This window comes from Glycine max, chromosome 15 (genome assembly GCF_000004515.6).
Source record: "Glycine max cultivar Williams 82 chromosome 15, Glycine_max_v4.0, whole genome shotgun sequence".
In the NCBI taxonomy this organism is placed as follows: Eukaryota; Viridiplantae; Streptophyta; class Magnoliopsida; order Fabales; family Fabaceae; genus Glycine; species Glycine max.
The window spans coordinates 19,389,274-19,416,887 of NC_038251.2; the positions used below are offsets into that span (position 1 = coordinate 19,389,274).

Consider the following 27,614-nt stretch of genomic DNA (forward strand, 5'->3'; position numbering starts at 1 on the left):
TGATTAAACTTGTCGGGTTCCCACAATGGATCCCATCATAACACTCGTCGCGCAAAACTCATCGTCCTTAAAGGGTCTTACAGTTGTGTGATTGCACAATTCATTGCTCACAACACAATACACATCTCAATATACATGTATTTCATCATTCATCACATGTTCAATTTATCACATACTCACAATTTGAATCATCATTTCCTATCCTCAATATAACAATTTATACAAAAGGTTATCACAACCTAGGGAGTAAAACCCTTCAAATAATATTGCACCATTATATCAAATCAATTAATCAAAATCATAGGTATAAAATAATGAAACACCAAGAACACTCTATTTTATCAACCAATTTGCATCAGGACATCAATATTGTTTTTATGATCATAAAGGAAAAGTTGCAATTTAATAAACATCCCAACATAAAATCTCAATTTAATCCTCTAAGGATCCCTACACATGTTTATTTTAACCCCCAATTGCGATAAACTCATCCCTTACCTCAATGTAGTCGCTAAAGCATTCTCCATTATCAATTGTGGTGTTTTTGGTGCTATCTAGAGCTCCTCCTCCGGTTGCTCTGTTAGGGTTCCCAACGCTAGGGAGAACGAGAAGGGATTGAAGTCTTCATTCTATACTACTTCTTGAGATTCATCTTTCTCCCTCTACAGACATTATTTTGCAAAACCCAACGGTGAAAACGTGAGGAATTGACTTTCGAACAACATATAAAAATTTCACTACAATCCAACGGTTAATGTGTCCCGGATCATAGTTTTAGTGAAACAATTTTGGGTTTCTATGGGAAAGGAAAAAGCTACGATGCGAAGGGTATTTCTCTCAACTCCGATATTATTTCAAAATTCCCAATGGGGAGGATGCTCGGAATTGAGTTACGAACCTGGTGCTTAAATTTCACGATGATCCAACGGAGAATGAGTTTGAAATCGTCGTTTTCTGAGACAGGTTTGGTGGTCTGCGGTAAAAAGAGAGGATTTTGAGAGGAGAAGGGGAAAAACGAAAATGAGGGAAAGAAGAGGCACCGTCAGTGTGAAAATTGACCTAACGCTATTTAGAGCTAGGTTTACTCTATTTATTTATTTATTATTTTATAAAAACAAACTCTATTTTATTCTCTATCAAACAAATAAATAAAATACCCCTTTTATGCTCTTTCAAACTATTTTTTTAATTAATAATTATATCTCCTTGTTTATTTGTTAATAAAATCTTATCATTTTTCTAAAACTCTATTTATTTATAAATAAAAATCATTTTTAAATTAGTTTACGAAAAATGGAATGTTACACCTGCTCTACCCAAAACACTAGCCTAGACCGCTTTCACCTATCTCTACAAGCCATCCTTGGTCAACCTTCCCTGAACACACTCTGATTCACAACCACATTATTTGGTCACCCAGTCTCTGTCCTTATCGACACAAGCAACTCACATAAAATTTTGAAAAACCGTGTTGTGGAATTTTTGCACATTGTACCCACACCTACGGAACCATTTAAGGTCATGGTGGGCAACATAGCATACATTGAATATGCTGGGTTTTGCCCTAATATCCCATTGGTGGTTCAAATAGTTACTTTCCAAGTGCCCTTTTACATTTTTCCCATTCAAGGAGTTGATGTCGTTATAGGGGTACAATTGCTTCAAACTTTGGGACTCTTTGAGGCTGATTTCACTATCACAATGATCCATTTTTCTCACCAAGAAAATTCTCTCACCTTATAGGGTACCTCTTCCCCGCCTCTTATACATGCCTCATTTCATCAATTTACTAGATTATTGCACACTAATTCCATAGTTTCCTGCCATGCCATTACCATGCTACCCTTGGACACACCCACATATTTCCATTACCTTTGAACCCAAATGTTTCCTAACCCCCTGCCACCCTAAACTTCCAAGGATTACCACTCGATCTTGCGACCATACTACACCATTTTAGTCACGTATTCTCCACACCCCTTGGCCTACCTCCCCCTAGACCCCATGATCATCTTATTCACCTTTTACCTAATTCCAAGCCTGTTAATATTAAACCCTATTGCTACCCACACTTTCAAAAGAAAACAATGACTACACTTATTGCTGACATGTTAAAGGAGGGGATCATTCGCCCTACCCCTAGCCCATACTCCTCGCCAGTTCTCTTAGTCAAGAAGAAGGATGGTTTGTGGTGTTTTTGTGGGGATTATAGGGCCCTTAATGCCCTTATGGTGATCGTTTCCCCATTCCCACCATTGATGAGCTACTGGATGAGCTCAAGGGTGCTTCCTTCTTCTCTAGGATTGACTTATGTTCGGGCTACCACCAAATCAAATTAGCAGAGGAACATATTCTGAAAATGGGGTTTCGAACATTTGATGGCCACTATGAGTTTTTATTGATGTCTTTTGGTCTTACTAGCGCACCTTCTACCTTCCAAGCGGCCATGAATGACCTTCTGCATCCCTTCTTATGCAAATTTGTTTTTTTTTTTGTTTTTATGATATTCTTATTTATAGCTTGAATTAGATTGATCATCTATTGCATGTTGAGCAAATTTTGTTACTTTTATACCCACACCAGTTCTATGCTAAATTTTCTAAGTGTCTCTTTGGAGTAACATTAGTTGACTATTTGGGACACATAATCAGCCATCAAGGGGTACAGGTGGACCTGGACAACATCAAAGCTATGATGGATTGGTCTACCCCCACTTCCTTTACAACACTACGAGTTTTCCTTAGTCTAATAGGATTTTATAGGCAATTTTTTCATCACTATGCCACTATAGCCAGCCCTCTAACTGATTTATTAAAATCATCTACTTTCTCTTGGCCTACGACTGCAGATACGATGTTTATCCAATTAAAATGCAATGCTACACTTACCCTTAGCGCAACTACCTAAATTTGGAGTACCTTTAATTTTGAGGTGACCACCGATGCCTCAAATGTTGCCATAGGTGCTATCTTGTCCCAAAACCATCATCCCATTGCTTTTTTAGTAAGAAAATAAGTCCATGACTCTGCACTTCTTCCACCTACATCAAAGAAATGTATGATATCATTGAGGCAGTTAAGAAATGGAGGCAATATTTGCTGGGGAGCACTTTCAAAATTTACATGGACCAGCAGAGCTTGAAAGGCCTTATGACTCAAGCTATTCAGACCCCAGAGCAACAAAAGTGGTTAACCAAATTACTGGGCTATAGTTATCAGATTTTTTACACGGAATACCCCAAACAATTGTAAGTCATCGAGATAAATTGTTTGTAAGCAAGTTCTGGAAAGAGCTATTTCAGATTTTAGGCACCCAGTTGGCTCATAGAAGTTTAGACCATCCACAGACGGATGGCCAAATAAAGGTATTGAACAGATGTTTAGAGACATACCTGCATTGCTTTGTGAGTGATGAACCGCAACACCCATTTCCTCCCATTGGCTAAATTTTGCTACAATTCGTCCTATCATTCAGCCATGGGTATGTCCCCATTTGAAGCTCTATATGGCAAATTGACTCCTTCTATTGCCTCTCATGTACCTAGTGTGACCAAAATTTCTTTGTTAGAGGAATTACTTTCTCAAAAGAAAGAAATCCTCCAGCTACTAAAACCTAACCTCATTCAAGCAAGGAATCGCAAGACCCAACTAGGCAATCTTAAGCGGACCCACAAAACATTCACAGAAGGCCAATAGGTTTATGTGAAGTTGCATCCCTATCGCCAATCCTTTGTTCATAATCGTAGTTCGCAGAATCCTATGAAGCAATTTTATGGACCTTTGTGGATTCTGCGTCGAATCGGAATAGTCGCGTATGAGCTTAAGCTCCTTGCATCTTCACGCAGTCATCCTGTCTTCTTTGTCTCGTTGCTAAAAACCTGCCATGGCCAACTGGCTTCACAGGTAGTTCCTCTCCCTGTGGACAACACAAACCATGTCATACCCGAGCCTCTTTGCATTTTGGGGAAAGACAAGTTTCAAACTCTGAAGGTTATCAAACTAAGCTTTTAATTCACTAGCTGGGACAACCAAAGTCTAAGGCCAGGTGAGTTCTCACAACTCAGTTAAATGCAACTTACCCATATGACTACATCTGACCCGTATGACCCTATTCAAAAAGACTACATTTGACCCAAAAGGCCTCTCTATTTAAAAGACTACATCTGACCCATATGACCCTAGTCAGAAATAAAAGTAATTTAGGGAATTATGTTTATGTTTATTTTACAATTTTGTAAAAGTGACTCTTGTTCTCAAATCCAGTAAGAATTCCTGTATGAAGGTTGTTATAACCTTTTCGTGAGTGCTAGGAAAAAGGGAAACAACTTTAACAGAAAAATATCCTCTCTTTTTCTCTCTTCCCTTCTCCTTCCTTTCTCTATTAGTAATTTTCTTTTCTGGGGTAATTCCCTCGTGTTTGATGATTAAAGTGAAACTCTTTAGGTGATAAACTTGAAAAATAGTAATCTCCGAGGCTCTATTCCTCATACAAATTCAATTCCGTGTGGTTTGTGGACTTTAAATCTTTAGGGAAATCTATTAGATGCGCCAATTCCGAATTCTCTCGTCCATTGCTTGAAGTTAGACATCCTTTCACGAAACTATTTGAGTGGAGAAATTCCTATGCAACTTGCAAGTTTGTTGTTCCTTTCTTATTTAAACCTCTCCTTCAATCATTTGGTGTGAAAGATCCCAACAGGTAGCCAAATTCAGTCATTTCTAGCTTTGTCATTTGAAGTTAATGGCAAGCTATATGGTCCTCCATTAAATGAAAAACTAGATGAGAAACTGTCAAGGATGTTGCCAAGACAAGAATGTGGAAGGTTAGCTTGTACAATTGATTGAAATTTTATCAGTGTTGAATTAGGATTTGTTTTTGGCAATGGAATTGTTTTTGGTCCACTCTTGATTTGGAAGCGATGGAGAATATTGTATTGGTAACTTATTCACAAAATTCTTTCCTGGATCTTCCCTCATATGTATCTTAAATATGTAACTCAAAGAGAACAAACATACACAAGTTTAAGGTGGTGGCATTAGTGATTGTCAATGAATAATGTACAAGTAAGTGAAATCATGATGGAATCATCTTTCTTCACGTGTTTTCTTTTTCAAATTCAATAGTTGTTCTGATTTTAATAGAAACTGAATAATATTACAAAGCATATGAATTAGAACTTTGAAAATATCTTCTATTATATATATATATATATATATATATATATATATTATAGTACTATGTGATAAAGTATTTTTTTTCTATTCATAGATAAAATCTATTAAATTGATATTATTAAATTAGTAACTGTAATGTACTTGTTACATGCTCGTTCACAAAAACCAAAATATATATATTAATTTTTTTATAGTATATAAAAGTTGAGGCAAAAATTATGGTTTTGATATTTCACTTGCTTAATTAACATATATCTTACCAAATCAACACTGTATTATGCTATATTTTTCTTCAATCTTCTACTTTCATCTCTAGCTAATAGTTTAGCTACATCTCCTTTAATCAATCTTTTATATTTTATTCTTAATCAATTACATTTCTTTCCATATGATGCTTCAATTAAATGAATGTCGACAGTTTATAACTTTTTTTCAACTATTTATGAATTATGGTCTTTCATTGTCTATATGCGTTAAAATCTATAAAGGAAAATTAAAATTAGTGATAAGATTCACTAGGATTGCTGTGATCAAAGTTTTCCCTTCTTCCAAATTATAAAGGAAAATAAAATTTTAAATGACTTATTTGATTTTTCATTTTATTTTATTTATTTATTTTGATCATTTATCTTTTAAAAAGTTTATTGTAGTCCTTTATATTTTTAAATCGATTCAAAATATCCTCTCCTTCATCCAAAGTTGACACCATGAATGAGATAATGATATTAAGGTCTAAAAATTGCCAAAAAAATGTAACTCCTTCCTTTCTTTTCCCTCCACACAAAATGAAACACCACTGCAGCACCACATCAGACAGTTCCCCTCTCATAAAACCCAATATTGTTTTCAATTGCCATCACAAATCTACAAAACATCACCCAAAAAAAACCCCAAACCCAAACTCCCATGGTGAAAGAGAATGTAATTAGGTTTTATGATTTTTAATTTGGGAAAAATATTAGGATTTGTGGAAAACTTATTTGTCGCTTTGTGGCAACTTTTAGTTGTCAGTACCTAAATATAAATATTATTATTGGTGCTAATTTTAAATTGATGAAATGATATTTTAAAAACATAAAGGACTAAAGTGAATAAAATAAAAGAGATGAAAGACCAAATAGTCATTTAGTCCATGCTTATAAAAGACAATTGTTGACCGAGACTCTTAGCACACTCTCACGCTCTGGTTAAAGGATGTCTCACTTTTTTATTTTATGTTAAAAATTATGATAAAAGAAGAGGAATATTTTTTATTTCCAGGAAAGGAGAATATTTTTAATACATGCCTATTATGTTTATATATTAGTTAATTATGTTTAAATTTATTTTTTATTAAAAAAATTTCTTACAATTTGAATATTAGTTAGCACATCCGCTAATTAATATTCCTTACAAATTTCAGTAATTTTACTAATAAAAGATATAATTATTCCTAAATATTTTTTGAGTAAGATGATTATTTCTAAATAAGGTTTGATAAAAAAAATATTAGATCTGATTATTCCTAAAAGATCCAATTCTTAAGTTACTACTTTCAATAAATTATTATTTTTTATATGTTTTCAATAAATTATTTCAATTCCTACTTTAATTATAATTTTAATTCTAATTATATAAAAATATAATTATAATAACTATGAATTTTTCTTTAATTTAAAATAAATAAATAAATGTATACATGATCTTTTAATATGTATCAATATTTTCCGTCCAAAAATCAGTGATTAGAGATTTCAATATAAAAAAAAAAAAGAGAGCAAGATTAAAACAACTGATTTGGGAAATCAATGAAAGATAAATAAGTTAACTTTGATATTAAGAAAAAATAAACAATACTAAATAAGTTAACTATAACAGTAAAAGGCTTAAATAAAGTTTTGATACATTTTGGTTTTGGCATCATATCATCTAGCTAACTACATTTAATGTTTGCAACAACTATGTATATATTTACATTTGGTCAACTCACATTAGATACAAAACAAATTCAACATGAATATTATGTTTACCCCGTGTATCGCACAAGTTATTTATTTTTCATTCAAGTTCTTCTACTTAAGATATAAGATTTCAATAATCATTCAACCATCTTAACAATAAAGTACTTATTTGATAGATAAACCTACTACATTTATAAGACTCATTATTGTCTATGTTCATCTTTTTAAGGTAATATCTTAAACAGTAGAATAATCCTCATAAAACTAACTTTACTCATTCTATGTAGTTTGTAAAATAATTATATACCTATTTGGAATTGGTTTGAAAACTCTAAAAAAGTGTACTCAAGGTAAATAAAATTATCTTTAAAATTTGGCTTAGCAACAAAATACCACTTAGCCAAATTTTTCCAGACTTTCACTCTATCACAAATTTCACCTAGCCACAAACTGTCACTTTGACAAATTTTTCCAGACTTCTTTTTGGCGTAAAATTTGGCTTAACCACAAATTTTTGCTTTGTCAAACTATGTTTCCAGCAACTCGCGAATCCAAGCTTCCAACACCATTAATGGCTACCCAACCTTCCAAACTCTTAATAAACACAAATAATCATTCCTAATGCTTCATAACACTAAACTTCAACATGAAAACTCTATATCAAAGCAAACTAGCTCAAAATCATCATCCTTCCTAATGCCCATGAATAGTGTACAAAAATGGAAAAAGGAAGGATCAAGAAAACCATCAGTGGAAAAACTATCAATGGGTCTCATTTTACCATTAAATATAAAGACTATCCCATCAAAGGTCTATGTATTATATATTACTAAAGTCCGTAAATCAGGGATGTTACGGTGTGAGTCCTTCCCCCTTAGCTCCATCGGTTCCTTGTTTGTACTTGTTTTCCTTTCTTTCCCCTTTTGAATCCCAATTTAGGAGATTTAGTGATTTTGATTATTAGGCTTGATTGATGAGTGGTTTGAAAATTTTAATCGATTAGAAATGTAATAGAAGTGTTTAGGACTTGATTTCGGAGCTTAGGGACACCTAGGAAACCATTGTTGACCTTTTTTTTTTGCATATATCACAAACTGATGATTTTGCAAAGTTACAATGCTCATTAGGTGATCAATGCTAGTTGGGCGAGTAATGCTCACTCGGCGAGTGTGGGTGGTAAAGAAGAGGTTTATAATAACCGTTCAAAGAGTTGTTTGAGGATAGTTAAAAGTTATATTGACTTAGTTGATTCTATACTTTCCTCCTTATATATAATCTTTCATGTTATGATGTTTTGATTGTTGTTGATAATTGCCTTGTTGGTAATTGTATTCTTTGTGCATTGTGGCATATACTTAGGATTGTATGGAATGATGAATTTCTTAATAAAAGATGCCTAAAACATTTTAAAATATTCCTATTCCTAAAAAGGAAAGAGTGGGGAGTTTCCCCTAAGCTTTTAGTAAAGGTTTTTGAGAAAAGGTTTTTAGTTTCAATAAAGGTTTTTAGAAAAGAGTTTCCCCTTAGTGACATAAGGCAGAACTTTCCTCGATATTAGTCATGTTCAAGAGTTGCTTGCTTTGTGTATCATGGTGTGCAAAGGGCTAAGGATCCTTTGTGTCACCAAGGAGTGATAAGTTTATGAAATTTTTATGAAAAGGTAATTATGAAAGAGTATCAAAGAGAAAGTTATGATTTCTAGGTAAGGGAAGTTAGACTCACAAGGAGTTGCAAGAGACAGGGTCAGAAGACCCCCCTAAGGGCGAGCGAAGGGAATGTCACCCAGACACCCATGGGGAAAACCAACCACCTTCACAGACACCCATTGGTAAAACCAACTAGCTTCACTAGCGAAGGGGGTTTCTTCATAAAGAATAACAACTCATTCTTCAGTGATGGAAGAATGTTTGGATTGAACATGTCTTTGGATAACAGAAGTTACTATTGACTGGTAATAGACCTGAAATCATAGTGAGAGGGATGCCTCTCTTAGCTTGAGCTTAGCCAATATAAGACAATGAAAAAACTCAAGTGTAACTTAAATACAAAAATAACACAAACCACACAATTATAAACAAACTAGAAGATGACTATATGCTTGATATATATATGTATGTATGTATGTATGTATGTATGTATGTATTCCTTGTGTATGTGTTAGAGTATACATGAGCCTAATTTTTAGGCATGAAAGGTAACTAAGACCTACACATTAGATGTGGATGTATGCATGATGAGAACTACCCTAAGGGGTAGGAAAATTTAGATACCTCATATAGAAGTGATGTAAGCCCTAGTTGGCAAGTCAGAAAAGAATAGAGAGATTAGGCATGTCCTCATCCGATGTGATAGGAAAGTGTAACTTTAGTGAGTGATCAAAGAGTTAGAGGAAGGTTTAGTGTTCATGTATACCTATGGCCTTAGACTTGGCATGGTAGGCTAATTCTAAGTGCCTAAGTAAAATTTAAAGTATAATCTCATATCTAAGATAAAGATATTATGATGAAGGATTAGTTATGAAAGAGAGAATTAATAAAAGATCAAAGAAGCCTGGAGAGGTAGGAAAAAGATCTCTAGACTAAAAAGTCATCATAGAGTCCTTAGAACACTCACTGAGACATTATAACTCATCTCTTTAGTTTTCATGTTTTACAGGTTAGCAAATGATGCCTTGTGAAGAAGCTTGGAGCTTGGAGTTGCTTACATGGAGGAAGACTAGTATGGTTTCTAGTTCCCAATGTATGGTTTTATGTTTCAATTTCCACTTAGTTAAACTTTGATTGCTTATATACTAAGTTTTATAATTTAGTAATATAAGGAGACAAAAGGTAATATCTTCTAGCATGTTACAAGAAGGAATAAGTAGAGTCATATACTCAGCATAAAGAGGTTGAAATCTAAACCACACTCAAAATACTTTCATTTTACTCTCTTCTTCTTCTCTAAGACAACCTTTTCCATTGGAGAACTTGAGGCCTTACATTTTTTTTTCTCAAGGGACCTTGTAGCAGTGTATTATTTGAGTTTTAGGGGTAGTTCGGTGATTAGGAACTCTCCTATTTCTCCTCTCATCTTCTATTTTTGTTTTTCCTCCATTAGCACTTTTGAAAGTTAATAAAAGTGTTCATTTTCATGGTTTAGATGTGGTTTCTATTGGTTTTGGAGGTTTGGGTAGTATGGATTGTGCAAACCTGTTGTGTGAGTGAGAGAAAGCTTCAATCTTGGGCCTAAAGTCTCCTACTTTCTTTCTTCCTTCTTCTCGAAGCTAGTTCTTTGAGTTTGGATCGGTAAAGAAAGCTTAAATCATCATCAATCTTTGTTTTGTGGGTTGAATAATTGTTATAAGTACATTAAATGCATTTCAATTCAATATTCATTTTGTACTTTGAAAGATTTTGAGTTGGAGTTAATTTGGAATCAATTGAAAGGGATTTAAGCAGCAAAATTGTGACCTCGTAGACCTATCTAGGAAATGGCGCCTAAGTTCACTTTGGGCTATGCTTAATCATGGTTTGAGAGTTTGTCAGGAAATGGCCCTTAAGCGAACTTTAGGATGCACTTAAGTGCAGTTTGTCAAGAGAAAATGAAACCAAGCTTAAGCGCTGGTAGAGTTACGCTTTAGCATGGGTTTCTATCAAAACTTCCTTCGTGCATTTCAAATGAACTTCAATGTCAAATGTTTCTTGCTGAATGGAGTTGACTTATCATTTTTATAATGTAATTAACTTTATTCTATGCACTAATTTAAGATGATCATGTTATGTTTTAGGTAAATGTATGAATGATGCAATCCTACCCCCCAAGGACATTGGATAGAAGACTCCAAGAAGATTAAGCCAAAGATGCAGGAGAATGCCTTAGGATTCTCACGAGCCTTACGGTAGATTTTCGGCCCATGGGCTAAGTATGAGCCCACTTATCTTTGTACATATTAGATTAGGGTTTCAATATTTTCGGGCCTTGTATTTAGGGCTCCATAGTGTAGGGAGGGTACCCTAGTAATGTAGGATTTTTCAGCCTTTGGATTTCAGGGCACCTAGACTAGTTTTTTTATTATAGGTAGTTTTATAATTTCACATGCATTAAGTGCAATATTTGATGTGTGTTGGGAGATAAATTTAATTAAATTGGGAGAAGCCCAATCCAATTAAATCTCGGACCAGCCTAAGGGGGAGGTAAGCATTTGCTTGCTACACCCCATTGTCACATCATATGGTCACACTTTGTGCATTTCCTGCATGCTTTACATGCCTCATGATACCTAAGCACACTTGGTGGAGAATCTTGGATTTGATCTTGGATTAGTGGGTTTAACCATAGCCGAAATTCACTAATCATAATAAAGGAAATTTTGGCTCTAAATTTGGCTCCACAAATTCAAATTCAAATTCAAATGAAATTTGAATAGAAATTCAAATTTTCCTTCAATTTTGTGTGACACTTCGGCTATAAATAGAGGTCTTGTGTGTGCATTTTTCAACTTTGATGTTTTGAGAAATTAGACTTCAAAGTTCAGACCTCATTCTCCCACTTCTCTCTCTCAAAATTTTGTTGCCCTTTCTCCCTCTCCCTCCACTCATCTTATCATACCTTCAAGCTCTTATCCATGACTTCCTCTGGTGGTGAGCTTGTTCTTAACTCATCTTCTCCTTGAAGTGGCATCTGCAATAAGCTTTCCTCCTTCTCCATTCTGCTGCTAATGATCTTCAAGAAGCAAAGGACTCTATTGATGAAGAATATTCAAGGCCTACAAGTTCTACATGGAGCTACATTACATGGTATCAAAAGCATTTTCATCTAGGTGATGTTTTTTTGCTTCCTCTATCTTTTGTTTGGTCAATTTACTTTAGTTCCTTGTTCTTCATCATCTTCACCATGTATCTCCTCCATTGTCTTATGGTTTGGTGCAATTTAGAGTATATTAAAAAAATAAACCAATTAAATCTTAGATCTACACTTGTTCTTGCCTTTCTATGGTTCAAATTTTATAGATCTACTCTTGAATCATATTTTTGTGTTGATTTTAGGTTCTATCACTTTTCTGTCATAGTCTTCTTGTGTTGAACCCTTATATCTCAATTTTCTTGCAAAATATTGATTGGAAAAGAAAACACAAAAATCTAAGTGTAAATCACTTCATTCATGTTGTCTTAGAGTTATGTTTAGTCATAATAATTGTCACATAATGTTCTAAATTTGTGCTGAATTTTGATTTTGTTGATTGAATTCTAGATATATTTGTTCATGTATTCTTGCAATTTTTAGCCTATCATTTGAATTTTGGGTCTAATTCATGCATGTTATTTACTTTATAACATGTTCTAAATCAATTCATATTAGTCTTGTTGTTAAACTTTTCTTGTTTTCTAAGTTTCCTATATGATGCCTATGAAGAAATTGAGTTGTCGTGCTGAGTTGTGGCTGAATTTGTGAATCAAAATAAGTCTTAATCTCTCTAGAATTGTGTTATCCAAGATAATTGAGCATAAGCAAACACAAATAGTAGCTATCCAAGCCTTAAGCAACATAAACACTACTTTCGATTTCTAGGTTGAAATTCTGGTTGCTATCAGTTTTGCCAAACTGTCTTCTTAACTCCTCTATGGCTTGAATACTTTGAGTTTTGAGCTGAAATTTTAACTGGATAAAAATAAATGTCTAGACAAAAACAATGGAAAAAGAATGAACAAAAATGAAAAAGAAATGAGCGAGAAAATGTGATAAAGATTAACGTCAAAATACAAGTCCAAAACAACAAAAAAAATCTAACAAAATGTGTATGCTTGATATACTTGAAAATTGTTCATTATTTTGAGTTGTATTACAAGCCTATTTGACTTTTTAGAGTTGTTCATCCTTTAGATGTGTTGCCAAACTGATATAACTAGAATTTGGCTTTGAGTCTTGTTTTTAATTTGTCTATCTAATCTAGTGCCATTATAGGACTTCCTTTGTGTTCCACCTTGGGTTGTGATGCTGTCCTTTTGCTTTATTTTTCCTTTAATCTCATTGAATTAATTTCATGTTAAATTTCCTTTTGGTTTATCTTTCATTTCATCTTTTGGTTTCTTGCTTGTCTTTTTTTGTGTTTAAGTGTTATCTACAATAAGGATTGGAAGAGGAAATTTGTGCATTGCTTGAAGGAAGATTTTTGAGTCTTGGAGGTTAACCATCCTAGGAGCACCATTGGATTTAAAGTAAACAAAGCCTCACCAAATTTTGAGTGAAACACTTGAGAAAGCAAACAAGCATTAAAGGCAAATTTGAAGACCTTAATTGCTTTGTTAAATTTGTTGTAATAAAACAATTGAGTGTTGAATTTTTTCTATTGCAATTCCTTGTATTTGGACATTCTTCAGGGGTGTATTGGGAGTCTCCAAGAGACCACCCAAACCTCTATTTATGTGTAATAAGTTAGTGTAAACCGTATAGATTAAGTGAAGAGTCAGTTGGGATCTCCAAAGGGTCATCGAAGCCTTGACATAGGAAACTGTCTAGCTTGCTTTAAATTTCCTCTACCTTCCATTGTCAAACTTCCTAGTAGCTTGCTTTTTACCAATTAGTTTTTACCTTATCTTTTACACCTTTTTTAGTGTTTATTTTGGCTAGTATCAACCATAGTTTCTTTTACCTTTTGGTTTCAAACACCCAACGAGAAAGAACCACAACTTAGGAACCAACATGAGTCTTCATTCTTCATCTAGTGTTAATGGTGAGGGTTCTACTCCTAAGGACCCCTTGTATAGGATATTAGATGAGTTGAGATTCCTTAAATTGTGGAAAGAAAAACAAGAGAGAAAATGAAAAGGAAAAAAAAAGAGTGGAAGAAATAAGTCAGGATGAAAGAGAGAAAATAAGAGAGAAAGAAATAAGAAAAATAATGAAAGAAATGAAAAGAGAAAACTCTTATAGTAGTCATGACTCTTGCAAGAGTTTAAGTGAAGAACTTAGCGACTATTATGGAGGGCGGCATATGTCACATACAAAACATCACTCCCAACAAATTGAAAAGGATAAAAGGCCTCAAGAGGTTAACATTAGCTTCTCATATTTCCATGGAAAAGATAATGTTGAGGCCTACCTAGATTGGGAAATGAAGGTTGAACAACTCTTTGCTTGCCATCATATTAGTGAAGAGAGAAAAGTTCCATTGGATACCCTTAGCTTCCAAGGGTATGCCCTCTATTGGTGAACTTCCCTTGTTATGAAAAGAAGGAATCATGGGGATCCTCCAGTAGAGTATTGAAATGATCTTAAGAGTGCCCTTAGGAAAAGACACATTCCCTCCTACTATGAAAGGGAGCTCATGGACAAGCTCCAAAGGTTTTGATAAAGGAGTGTGAGTATCGAAGAATATAGGAAACAAGTGGAAGTACTTCTTTTAAGAGTTAGACTTAGGGTGGAGGAAAGAACAAGCATTGCTAGGTTCCTAAATAGTTTAAATATGGAAGTAAGAGACAAGGTTAAACTCCTTCCATATAGGGACCTAGATGAGCTAGTTTAACTTATTATAAGGGTAGAACAACAATTAAAGAGAAAGCCATCTTCTAAAAAATCTACCTCTTACTCTTATACAAAGAAGGACCAAGCTCCAAGTGTGTTAGGAGTACCACCTTCTAACCCTAGGATGCTAAGGGTAAAAACACAGAGGAAATCACTCCAAAGGCTAGTTCACAAGATAAAACTAGTAACATCAAGTGCTTCAAATGTATTGGGAAAGGCCACATTTCTTCTCAATGCCCCACAAAGAAAACCATGATCATGAGGGGTTAAGGCATCTATGGTAGCCAAGAGGAGGCTACTTCTTCTCCTTCCTCAACTGGAAGTGAGGGCGAAGCCAAGGGTGATGAGCATATTGAAGAGGTTTACCCCTATGAAGAAGGTGATCTTCTAATAGTGAGAAGGCTCCTTAGGAGTCAATCTTGTGACCTAACCCAAACCCAAAGAGAGAACATCTTTCATACAAGATGCAAGGTTTTAAACAAAAATTGTTCTCTCATTGTGGATAGTGGGCCTTGCTGCAATTGTTGTAGCACAAGGTTGATATCCAAGTTGAGTCTCACTATCATTTCCCACCCAAAGTATTACAAGCTTCAGTGGCTCAATGAGCAAGGGGAAATTATAGTCAATCAAAAAGTAAAGATACCCTTTTCTATAGGAGACTACTGTGATGAATTTTTATGTGATATAATCCCTATGGAAGCAGGGCACATTTTGTTGGGTAGACCATGGAAATTTGACAAGAAAGAAATCCACAATGGTCTCACCAATGAAATAACCCTCACCAATGGAAGAAAAAAGTTCAAACTTGTTCCCTTGACACCTTCACAAGTTGTTGGGGATCAAGTACAATAAAACTCAAATGGGATGAGGAAAAGAATAGAAAAAGAAAAGAAGAACAACCTTTAATAGTTAAGAAGGAGTGTAAGGAGGTAAGTGTCTCCTTTAAGAGGTTAGCAATGAAGGAAAATAATTTTGCAATATAGAAAAACATTAAAGAAACTTCCTTTCTTAGACAACCTCAGCATCTTCTCCTTTGTAAAAGGACACTTGTTAGCACTACCATATTGTCGCAACCAACCATTCGACGAGAGGACGAGGCGAGATAAATGGTGTGTCTTCCAAAAAGGAAAACACATGGGAGTCGCCACCAACGTTTATTCAAGGAAAACATTAGAAAAAATCGAAAAGAGGTTTGTAGATTTTGAAAATAAGGGTTCGAAAGTTGTTTACACATGGGAAAGGTATTAGCACCCCACGCACTTATCACAGGGGATAGTAGCCTTTAATCGAACATGCAACGTGACTTCAAAATTATTTACTTTTCCGTTTTTATATTTTTTTATTTTTGGGGTCGACAAGGGTGTTGCCCTTGCTCCTACGTATCCTCAGGTGCGACGAGGAATTTAGACCTACGTAATTCTTTAAAACGAGAAAGTTGTGTGTTGAGTTGATTTTAGGCTTTTGAAAGATTCATTTTAAATAAAAAGCAAAAGAGGCCGTTAAGGCGTTGGACCTTGAACGATCTCGAGTGACTTTAATGGAGAAAAAAATCGGTTATGTGTTGATTTTATCTTTGTTTTGTTCACTAACTTTCAATCTCTTTAAAAAGATGATTTACGGCACAAATGATCGGTTGAAACTTATTTTACAAGAATAAAAGAGATTATTGAGGGTATCCAAAGCAACAAAGAGGAACCTAAGGGTGCATAGACCGTATCCAAATCCTTAAAACAAATACTAACCGGATGGCGAACGAAGAATGATGTAGAAGTCGATTACAGTTGCAATTCGGTAGCGCTTCGACCTCGTTTTTCTCCCCTTTCTTCTTCTTCTTCTCTCTGATTTTTCTTATCACTGAATGTCCAACCCTTTCCTCAGCCTCCCTTACACCTATTTATAGGAAATGAGGGCACCTGGTGGACTTGCAACTCGCCCAAGCGAGCTGGAGCTCGCCCAGGCGAGTTGTTACTTCACCTTGAAGTAACTTGGCTCGCCCAAGCGAGCTAGTTACTTTAGCCCTAAGCCATTTGGGGGCCCAGGCGAGCCAGAGGCTTGCTTGGGCGAGCCAGGGCCCAGAAAATTGCCTGGAATGACCCTTTTGCCCCTCCCCTTAGGTATTTTCTGCATCCTTGACCAAAATGTCAAATGATCTCACGCCTTGTGCAGAAAATGGTGTCGAACAAAAACTTTTAGTTAACGAGAATCAAAACATCAATGAATGATAGTTCCCGAACGAAATTAGGGTATGACAGTTGCCCCTCTTTACTTATCTTTCATTGAAAATGAAAAGGTAAGTAAAGATTAGGACACTAATTTCATTCGAGTGATCTTGCTATCCAACCGGCAACTGGCAAAAACCAAAGCAGTGAAACTTGTAAAAAAGAATAAACGGATGAAGTATCAAAAGTACTAAACAAAAGACATTGTAGTCTTGCACAGCAAAATAGGAGACATTGAAGTCCTAAAACGTAAAGACAGAAGACATTGAAGTATTTGGAAAGTATATGGCAGAAGACATTGAAGTCTCTGAAATGTATAGGCAGAAGACACTGAAGTCTTGAAAATGTAAAGATGAAAGATGTTGAAGTCTTGAAATGTAAAGACATAAGACATTGAAATCTTGAAATGTAAAGACAACATACATTGAAGTCTTGAAACATAAAGACAGAAGACATTAAAGTCTTGAAATGTAAAGACATAAGACATTGAAGTCTTGAAATGTAAAGACAGAAGACATTGAAGTCATGAACTGTAAAGACAGAAAACATTGAAGTCTTGAAATGTAAAGACAGAAGATAATGAAGTCTTGAAATGTAAAGACAGAAGACATTGAAGTCTTGAAATGTAAAGATAGAAGACATTGAAGTCTAGAAATGTAAAGACATAAGACATTGAAGTCTTGAAATATTTAGACAACATACATTGAAGTCTTGAAATCTTTCACTAAAACGCGAACACGCTTGGTAAAGAAACAAAACCTGAAACCGATCAGAACAACACACATTTTTTTAAAATCAATGTGACTAGTGGGGAATGAAAGCATACAAATAGAATTTCTCATAACCAAAAATGAGTTTTAAGACATTTTCATTTTGTTTCTAAAAGGACATTAGAAGAAACACTGGGTCCCCGAATAGAGGAAAACCGCACAAGGTGTATAGGCAAGTGTTTTCGTCTCAATTCCAAATCACAAATATGTCATAAATTGATTTTGCAAGTCATTTCCCATCAAATCAAGGATAATATGCATGATCATCATGGATCAATAGGACTTTCTAAGGTCGGACTTTGTAGGAAATTGGTTTTGGTTGCTTTGGTCTTTCCCTTTCTCTTCCCTTTTGTTTTGTGAGGAACAAGAGAGCAGACCCAAAGGTTTGGTTAGTAACTTAAACGAGCGATCACTTCCCGTCCCCTCAGGTCTTAACCAAGTTACTATTGTTCCTCCTCCTTTTTACTCTTTACATCAACTCTGTACATGGTTTAGACATTGTTTGTTCCAAAGAATTTGTTTTTTCCTTTTCTATTTTCCTTCTTTTTTTTCTCTTTTTTTTCTTTGTGGTTTTTGTTCTTTGTATGTTTTTTTTTTTGCTTTTTGTTTTGATGAACATCGCTAACCAAAAGATGATAGAAACCCCCCTTGGAAGATACCCCTTCTTTCTTATCCCAAGGTATGGTTGGAAACTTCTATCCTAGGTCAGGGTTCTAGAAAAAATCAATATTTGGCTCAAAGGCTTGCAAATGGTAGAAAATAATGTATATTGACACAACTATTTGGCCACGGGCTTAGAAAGAAAAGAATGTCCGGATCATCCCCATGAATCGCATATTATGACAATTAGAAATTCATGCAAAATCAATCATAGCACATATCCATGCAGACACTCAAATATATAAAATTTTGTGGCCACGCAAACACTAAGGCTTAGGACCTGTTTCCACATTCAGGCCAAATCAGTGTTTCGGCGATTGCTCTTTTATCAAGTCATACAAAACATCCAAGTCCATTTTGGCATTCGGGAAAGTCTTTCATCGTTTTCACCCTCTAGGTTCACATTTTTAAAAAAAAAACCTTTTGTGTTTTGACCCACCAACTTTCCAAAGAAAACCGATGATTGTTTCTTTTAAAAAGCAAGTCAGTTTATAGGAAAAATTTGAAACTCAGGAAAATTTGTAATCTGAGACTACACTTATCAAAGGAAAAAAGGTCACACGAAGAAAATAAACCATGCATATTTTTTTTTTGGTTTAGTTTTTTTTTTTTTGTTTCAAACAAGACATCACAACAAAATAACATAACAAAATACTAAAAGCGATAAATAACATAAAGACAAGTTCACAAATTTAGAAGGTCCCGGTCAAGAGGCTCATTCTCCTCAAAGGAAGAAATCCATGACATCTACCATGTCATTGTCTTCCTCAGCTCCGTCTTCGTCTCCTGGGGCCTAGGTGGGACTTGCCCCCGCCTGAAAATTAGGCCTATCCGCATGCCATGCAACAGTGGCCCCGAACTACTCTAGAGTAGGCCATGGGTAAGGGCTAGGGTCCTGGCGGCGCAGGGTATACTGGTAGAAACTGTTGTTCAACTGCACTTGACCCCTATGGTTGGCTGCCTGCTGGTCAGCTAAAGTGACCCTATTGTTGGTCCATAAATGATTCCTATCATGCCAGTTAAATCCTAAACCTTTTAACACTATCCTTACATTCTAATGCACTTATATGGAAGTCCTTTCAGTTTCAGTCAATTTATGAGTGAAATAGATCGAAATCATGGACATTTTGATAGGAAAAAAGGGAAAATATGATACCTAAGTCCCACATTGTGAGCAAGTCCTGTTGTGAAAGAATGATTTGAGTTTGCCCTCTCCACTAGTTAGGAACACACCAATTTGTTAGAAGATTAAAGTTCCACACCAACAATAGACCTTGAATCCATGAGTCGAAAAACTTTTAACAAATTGAGAGTCTCTTTAGCTAGAGAAGACTAAAACTACGAATAAATTAATTTAGTATTAAATCCTTCAATGTTACCCACCAAAATGTGTAACGATAACCGAGTTGCAAATTGAAAAGAAAATACACTATTATCAATTTAAATAGTAATTGTATAATAAAAGCAAATCTATAATTCTTACATCATAATATGAATTATAATGTTGAAATAAATATATGTATTTCAACTGCCTAAATGAAAAATATATATATATATATATATAAAATCTAAAGAATTACTGCATGATAAGCCAGGGAGGGCTCAAGCTTGGGGCTAGTAGCTGGACCTACAAAATCTGGTCAATGCCAAAGCTTCATGCAGAACCCCGCTGGCACCACTGATGTTCTTTGTTGGATCAAGTGGCCTTGGAATAATTAAGAAGGGGGGTTGAATTAATTATTAATGAACCTTTACTAATTAAAAATCTATCCTTCTTAATGTTACTAGATTCAATTAGGCTTTTACTATAATGTTAAGAAAGTAAAGAACAAAAATAGAAACTTAACCAAAAGTAAAAGCGATAATTAAAGTGCACAACGGAAATTAAAGAGTGTAGGGAAGAAGAAGACAAACACAAGAATTTATACTGGTTTGGCAACAACCCGTGCCTACATCCAGTCCCCAAGCAACCTGCGGTCCTTGAGATTTCTTTTCAACCTTGTGAAAACCTTTATAAGCATAGATCCACAAGGGATGTACCCTCCCTTGTTCTCTTTGAACAACCAAGTGGATGTACCCTCCACTTGAACTGATCCACAAGAGATGTACCCTCTCTTGTTCTCAGTTATAACAACCCAAGTAGATGTACCCTCTACTTGTACCACAAAGGATGTATCCTTCAATGTGTTAAGACAAAGTTCTCATGCGGTTAGTCCTTTGAATCTTTGTAAAGGGGAAACAAAAGATATCTCAGGAAGTTAGTCCTTTGAAATCTTTTGTTTAAGGGAAAAGGAAGAATCAAAAGAATTCTCAGACTGTGTCCTTTTGAATTCTTTGAAAAGGGAGAAGGGAGACACAAAAGAATTCATAAAAAATCTGTTGAAAGAGATGAAAGAAAATATTGAAAGATTGATTGAAAGAGATGATTAAGATCAATAATTAATGTTTCATGCCAAGGTCACATATTTATAATTTCTTGATGACTCAAGTCAAAACTTGTAACTCTTGGCAATTCCTTTAAAACTAATTACTTAAAAAGTTATGACTTTTGAAAGAATCTTCAAAACCAAGTCGCTTGAAGAATTGCAACTTTTGGAAATGAATTTTTTGAAAACAGTCACTGGTAATCGATTACCATTAAGGTGTAATTGATTACACATCAACAGATGTGACTCTTCATTTTGAATTTTGAAAATCTTAATGTTTTAAAACACTGGTAATCGATTACATGTTTATGGTAATCGATTACAGCTTTGTAAATCAGTTTGAAAACAATGCTGACTACTGGTAATCGATTACTAGAGAGTAAAACTCTTTGGTAATGATTTTGTGAAAACTTCTTGTGCTACTCAATGTTTTGAAAAAACTTTTTTAATACTTATCTTGATTGATTCTTCTCTTGATTCTTGAATCTTGATTCTTGAAAACTTCATTCTTGAATCTTTGGAATTTGCTTGACTCTTGATTTTTTGACATCATCAAAATAACCTTGAAAACTTCATTCTGAAGATTCTTTCAAAAGTCATAACTTTTTAAGTAATTAGTTTTAAAGGAATTGCCAAGAGTTACAAGTTTTGACTTGAGTCATCAAGAAATTATAAATATGTAACCTTGACATGAAACATTAATTATTGATCTTAATAATCTTTTTCAATTAATCTTTCAATATTTTCTTTCATCTCTTTCAACAGATTTTTTCTGATTCATCTTCTCTTCATATTTCTAAAAGTTTTTGTTCAAAACTTTCTCTTCCAAGAAAAGTTCTTTGTTCAAAAACTTGAGCTATTAATCTTTTTCATTCTCTTCTCCCTTTGCTAAAAAGAATTCAACAAGGACTAATCACCTGGATTCTTTTTGTGTCTCTCTTCTCCCTTTTCCAAAAGAACAAAGGACTAACCGCTTAAATTCTTTTGTGTCTCCCTTCTCCCTTTTCAAAGAATTCAAAAGGACACAGTTTGAGAATTCTTTTCATTCTTCCTTTTCCCTTAAGCAAAATATTTCAAAGGACTAACTGCTTGAGATATCTTTTGTTTCCCCTTTACAAAGATTCAAAGGACTAACCGTCTGAGAACTTTATCTTAACACATTGGAGGGTACATCCTTTGTGGTACAAGTAGAGGGTACATCTACTTGGGTTGTTGTAACTGAGAACAAGAGAGGGTACATCTCTTGTGGATCAGTTCAAGTGGAGGGTACATCCACTTGGTTGTTCAAAGAGAACAAGGGAGGGTACATCCCTTGTGGATCTTTGCTTGTAAAGGTTTTAACAAGGTTGAAAAGAAATCTCAAGGACCACAGGTTGCTTGGGGACTAGATGTAGGCACAGGTTGTTGCCAAACCAGTATAAATTCTCGTGTTTATCTTCTTCTTCCCTATACTATTTAATTTCCGCTATACACTTTAATTATCGCTTTTACTTTTGGTTAAGTTTCTATTTCTGTTCTTTACTTTTTTAACATTATAGTAAAACCCTAATTGAATCTAGTAACATTAAGAAGGATATATTTTTAATTAGTAAAGGTTCATTAATAATTAATTCAACCCCCCCTTCTTAATTATTCCGAGGCCATTTGATCCAACATTCTCTTGCTGGATATACAATCTAAAAGGTGTCCACAAGTTGCTCTGCAAGAGATGTTGGATCTTCAAGAAATGTATCAATGTATATTTTCGCAATCCTTACTTCTTGAGATGTGGCTCTTAAGCTGTGCCAAGTCAGAAATTTATGCCTGAAGTTCTTTTCTATGTGTCCTTCACACTCTAACCACCTAATTACCTTCAAATAATACTTAAAATCCCGACCTGAAAAGCCATTTGCAACACGGTCCTCCTCTTGCCTTTCAACACTTCTCTTCTTGGATGTGCTTCCATCTTGGGGGCCCCCCTTTTCCCGAATACATTTTCTCGATATTTGCAACTCGAATTAGATCTTTTATTCTTTCCAGGTCCATCCTTAAGTGTTTCCAAGTTGCAGGGAGTATTAGGCCAACCTTTTTTTGAGCTACCTACTAACGGCACATATTCCCTCCCTGTTAGAGCTAGGGAATTCAACCCCCAGTCAGTGGTCATGTGGTCATGTCGTTTTACTAAGACAGGTTTGAGTGTATGCATGAAAAAGAGAAGGTTTTGGGAGGGGAAAAGAGAAAATGAAATTAAGAGGAAAAGGAGGCGTAGAGTTTATCGTCAGTCTGAAAACTGACCTAACATGTCTCTATTTATGGCTAGCGTACTCACAACTTACTATTTACTCTATTTATTTTTATTATTTTATAAAAAGAAACTCTATTTTATTTCTTATCAAAATGAATAAATCAAACAATTTTTTTTTATTTTCCTTTAAACCAATATTTTAACCTTGATATTTCTCCTTATTTATTTAATGATAAAAACCTCACCATTTTTTAAAACTATTTTTTTAACTAAAAAACCCTTTTTAATTTATTGACGAAAAAATTGGATGTTACACCTAGCAACTAAAGGTGCACGGTCTCTCATTTTAACTTCACCATCTTTAACAAATATTGACTTAGAGGTTTAGAATCCTTGCATATCGACAAACTGCAGTTTAGCTCACAAACATTCATTAGAAATTTCAAATTTGACCCTAAATATTTATCCTTTTGGATCAGTACTGTATAATCTCTGAACATAATGTTGGCCATTTAAACTAGCATCCAAATCTATAGCGTGCTTAGCTAGAACAATTTTATCTCATCTACATAAATGTCACTAGTTGTATGAATAAAATTGTTGTATCATGACTCTTGTCTCCTGACATGAATCAGTTTGTTTTAAATTATGATAACTTGACTATCTAGGTAGTTTTATATTCGGTGTTCCTTCACTTGTTGAAAAGTTGAAGATGTGTACCATATGTTAATAGAATTTAAAATTTAGCATACGCTTGAATTATTCCCAGTCTTTTACTAAAGTGGGTTGGTTTGGATACAATGTTTTGTTTGGACAATATCATGAGAGTGATATATCTTTTGGCACAAGTTTTCAAATTAGATTATTTTTTATTGTTAAATACTTTATGATACCCACCTTGGAAAACTACATGCCACCACCTTCGAGACTTATTGTAACATTACCAATCAAGACAAAGGGAAAAAAAAAGAAAGAATAGAAATTGCGTTAGTATCCCCTGCCAATGCCATAACCAATTCCCTTCTAAATTCTTGAAGAATCTCACATTACAATCTAGAGGATGAAAATACATAACTTGAAAATATTTCCTCTGCTCCATCAAGTATTTTGGTGGAACTGTGACTCCAGATTTGGAGTTGTAGTTGGACAAGACAACTACTCTAAGGAAAAAGAGGCAGGTAATGAAGTCCCAAATTTTTTGGAAATCCCATTAACAAATTAAGGTTTTGTAAAGCTTGACCTGAAGCTCCCTTCACTAAATTATCAATCTGCAACAACACATAAACATAGTTAGAGTCATATGAACAATAATATCATAATATCATTAAATGCACAATTTCAGCTGGATATACAGGAGAGAAAAAAATTAAAACATACAACAGATATAATGATTGCTCTTCCAGGAATTTGATCTAGAAAAACATTGATTAAACCGTAATTAGTCCTTTTAACACTATGAGTTTGAGGAATGGCTCCATTTTCCAACATAACAACAAATTCTTCATCCTGAAATCACCAGAAATTTGGGAGAAATTAATAAAGGGTCAAACCAAGAAATTCAAACATGAACCGAAAAGTATACTAATAAACCAATAAACCATGAATCAAGACAGCACATTCCACAGCCCTATGAAACAGGCATGATAAAGCAATAAACCATGAATCAAGATAAACCATAAATTGACTATTATAATATTACTTTCACTTATATCATTTTAGTTTATTCAAAAATATCACAAAAGTATAAATAGGAAGATAAAATATGTTGTATGAATTAGTTAGGCTGAAGTTGTAAGATTCGAAATACATAAATCCAATAAGAAGAATATTAGACTTACCATGGCGATGTCAGGTAACACCATAAGAATTGAGACCTTCAGTTACTTCAGTGAACAATAAATTTTCTTTGGCACTACGTCCTGCAACAAGAACCAAGTGACAAAACCACATGGAAATTGCATGCTTGAGCTGAGAATGTTTTGTGAAATACATGCAATAAAATACAAAATATGTGCATCAAAATTCTAACCTGCTCCACTCACACCAGATTTAGCATCAATGATAATATTTTTAAGCTCAATAAGACTAGCCTGCAAAACTAAGAAAACTCAGAAAAAAGAAACTTAAAGGGGATTTGAAACACTTCAAGCATCATAAAATCAATAAATATAGAAAAATCATTTTTTTTAAATAAGAAGCATAAAGTGGAGCCTAAGTCCTTGGACAATGCTTCCATCCTTTAAAACAACTCTTGATCTAGCATCTTAAGTACTTAAGTCTAGCTTAACAGTCGAGAAATCTGGTTAAAGTGAAAAGTTCATCAAGCTTAACTGCCTAGGCCCACCATAAATTTGAAGCCAATGCAAAGCCAAAGCTAGTAGATACAAGTTACAGTCCTAGAATAGAATCATTACAAATTTAGATATGCATTGTGTAGTGCAAAGTTCAGTTATTTCACATATGCATTGTGTAGTGCAAAGTAAGCATGCTGACCTTTATGAATGGGACAAGAGGAAGTTGAACAGAAGTTGGATAACAACCAGGATTAGCAACTAGACGTGCATTCTTTATTTCCTCTGTTAAAACCTCTGTCAATCCGTATATAGCTTTTTTTAGATAACAATATATACATTTCAATGTATTCAAAATTACTACTTATGTTTGTCACCTACACATTTTGCGATCTATTGGTTGTAGGTAATACTTTTTGAGAGGCATTAGAAGTTAACGCACATTTATCTTCTTGTTGCTTTAGTGAAGATACATTCATATAGTTTTTAACCTACCATCACCGCACTGCAGGTATGTATGTTGGTATCCCCCTTAATTGTTACTAAGAATTGTCATGATATATGAATTTTTATTATTATTAAATAATATGCATTATGAGTGAATCTTAGTTTCCCGTTTGAGGTTCAATACAGTGATTAATACGAATAGTTTGGATTAATCATTGTTTTGAATCTTGAATTGTCTGTTTGGATAGTTTGGGAACACTTTTTTTTTTACTTCATTCACAGTCATAGGTTAAGTATGTTGGGTTAGATTTGATTTCAATGGTCTCCATATTGCTTTGTTCTCTGGGTGCATACTTGATCGTGGTAAGCTGATGTGACCGCTTTCATTTCATGTACTTGGAGACCAATGTGAAATGCTGCCAAAATTTCATCAGCTTGATCATAACATACTTAACCTGTACGAATGAATGAAGTAAAAAATGTTGTTCCTGAATGGGATTGAATGTGTCAATGGGAGACATCAGTCAGTGAATGACATTAGATCACATCTTATGTGAAGGCTTCAGACCGAGTTACACAAATTGGATATGGCATGGTAAATTGGCACAAATGTCAATTGCCCCTAACATTGAGTCAAATGATGCACAAACAACAAACCGTATGGAAGACATGATATGTGATCTTGGGAAAGAGGGTTTTCGGCAAGCTCATGCAAGTTATTATGACAAATTAGAAACAGACTCAAAGATGCCTTTGCATTTGGGATGCACATCCTTCACTCAGTTAATAACGGTGTTAGGTTTGGTCAACTTGAAGGCCAGATTTAGGTGGAGTGAAAAAAGCTTCACTAACTTGCTTGTGTTGTTGAAAACTATGCTTCCTAAGGATAACATGTTACCCAAGAGTCACTACGAGACAAAGAAAATATTATGTCCCATGGGTATGGAGTACCAGAAAATTTATGCAGGCCTTAATGACTTGATTTTGTACAAAAATCAATTTGAGAAAATGCACAATTACCCAACATGTGGGGTATCACGATCCAAATTGAACAATGACCAATGCAATGATGATGGAAGAACAAAAAACAATCATCCAACAAAGGTTTGTTGGTATTTTCCAATAATACCAAGGTTTAGGATATTGTAATGCAGAATATGCAAAATACCATCGATGGCATGTAGATGGTAGAATAAATGATGGTTTCCTCCGACATCCAGCTGATTCTCTACAATGGGAGAAAATTGATCGGTTGTATCCGGAATTTGGAGAACATCCCATAAACCTAAGGCTTGGTCTTGCTTCAGATGGAATGAATCCTTTCGGAAACTTGAGCACCAACCATAGTTCATGGCCTATTTTGCTAATGATTTACAACCTTCCTCCTTGGTTGTGCATGAAGCAAAAATACATAATGTTGTCTATGATGATATCAGGTCCAAGATAGCCAAGAAATTATATTAATGTCTATTTGACTCCCTTGACTGAAGACTTGAGAAAATAGTGGGTTGAAGGGGTTGATGTCTATGATCAGAGTGTTCAACAAAGCTTCAGGTTATGTGCAATCATATTTTGCACCATAAATGACTTTCCGACTTATGGGAATTTGAGCGGATATAGTGTGAAAGGATACCACACATGTCTTATTTGTGAGAAAGACATCAGTTACATTCAACTTAAACATGGAAAAAAGACAGTATACACAAGGCACTGAAGATTTTTAAAACTTTTTCACCCATATCGGCGATTGAAGAAAGCATTTAATGGACATAATGAGATTGAAAGTGTGCCTAAACCCTTAGGTGGACATGAAGTGTATGATCGGGTGAAAGACATTGATACTATCTTTGGTAAGACACAAAAAAAGGATGCGTCTGGGAATAACATTTGGAAGAAAAGGTCAATATTTTTTCATCTTCCTTACTGGTGTGATCTACATGTACGACATTGTCTAGACGTC

General features: G+C 34.6%; 1 long non-coding RNA gene across 1 annotated transcript; it reads right to left on the reverse strand.

Moving 5' to 3' along the window:
* Positions 1 to 24,754: 24,754 nt before the first annotated feature.
* On the reverse strand, positions 24,755 to 25,503 carry LOC100777860 (uncharacterized). Its single transcript, XR_418423.4, has 3 exons — positions 25,410 to 25,503; positions 24,946 to 25,006; positions 24,755 to 24,835 (listed from the first exon to the last, which is right to left on the reverse strand). It is a non-coding gene; the product is annotated as an uncharacterized lncRNA (long non-coding RNA).
* Between the last annotated feature and the right edge of the window lie 2,111 nt (positions 25,504 to 27,614).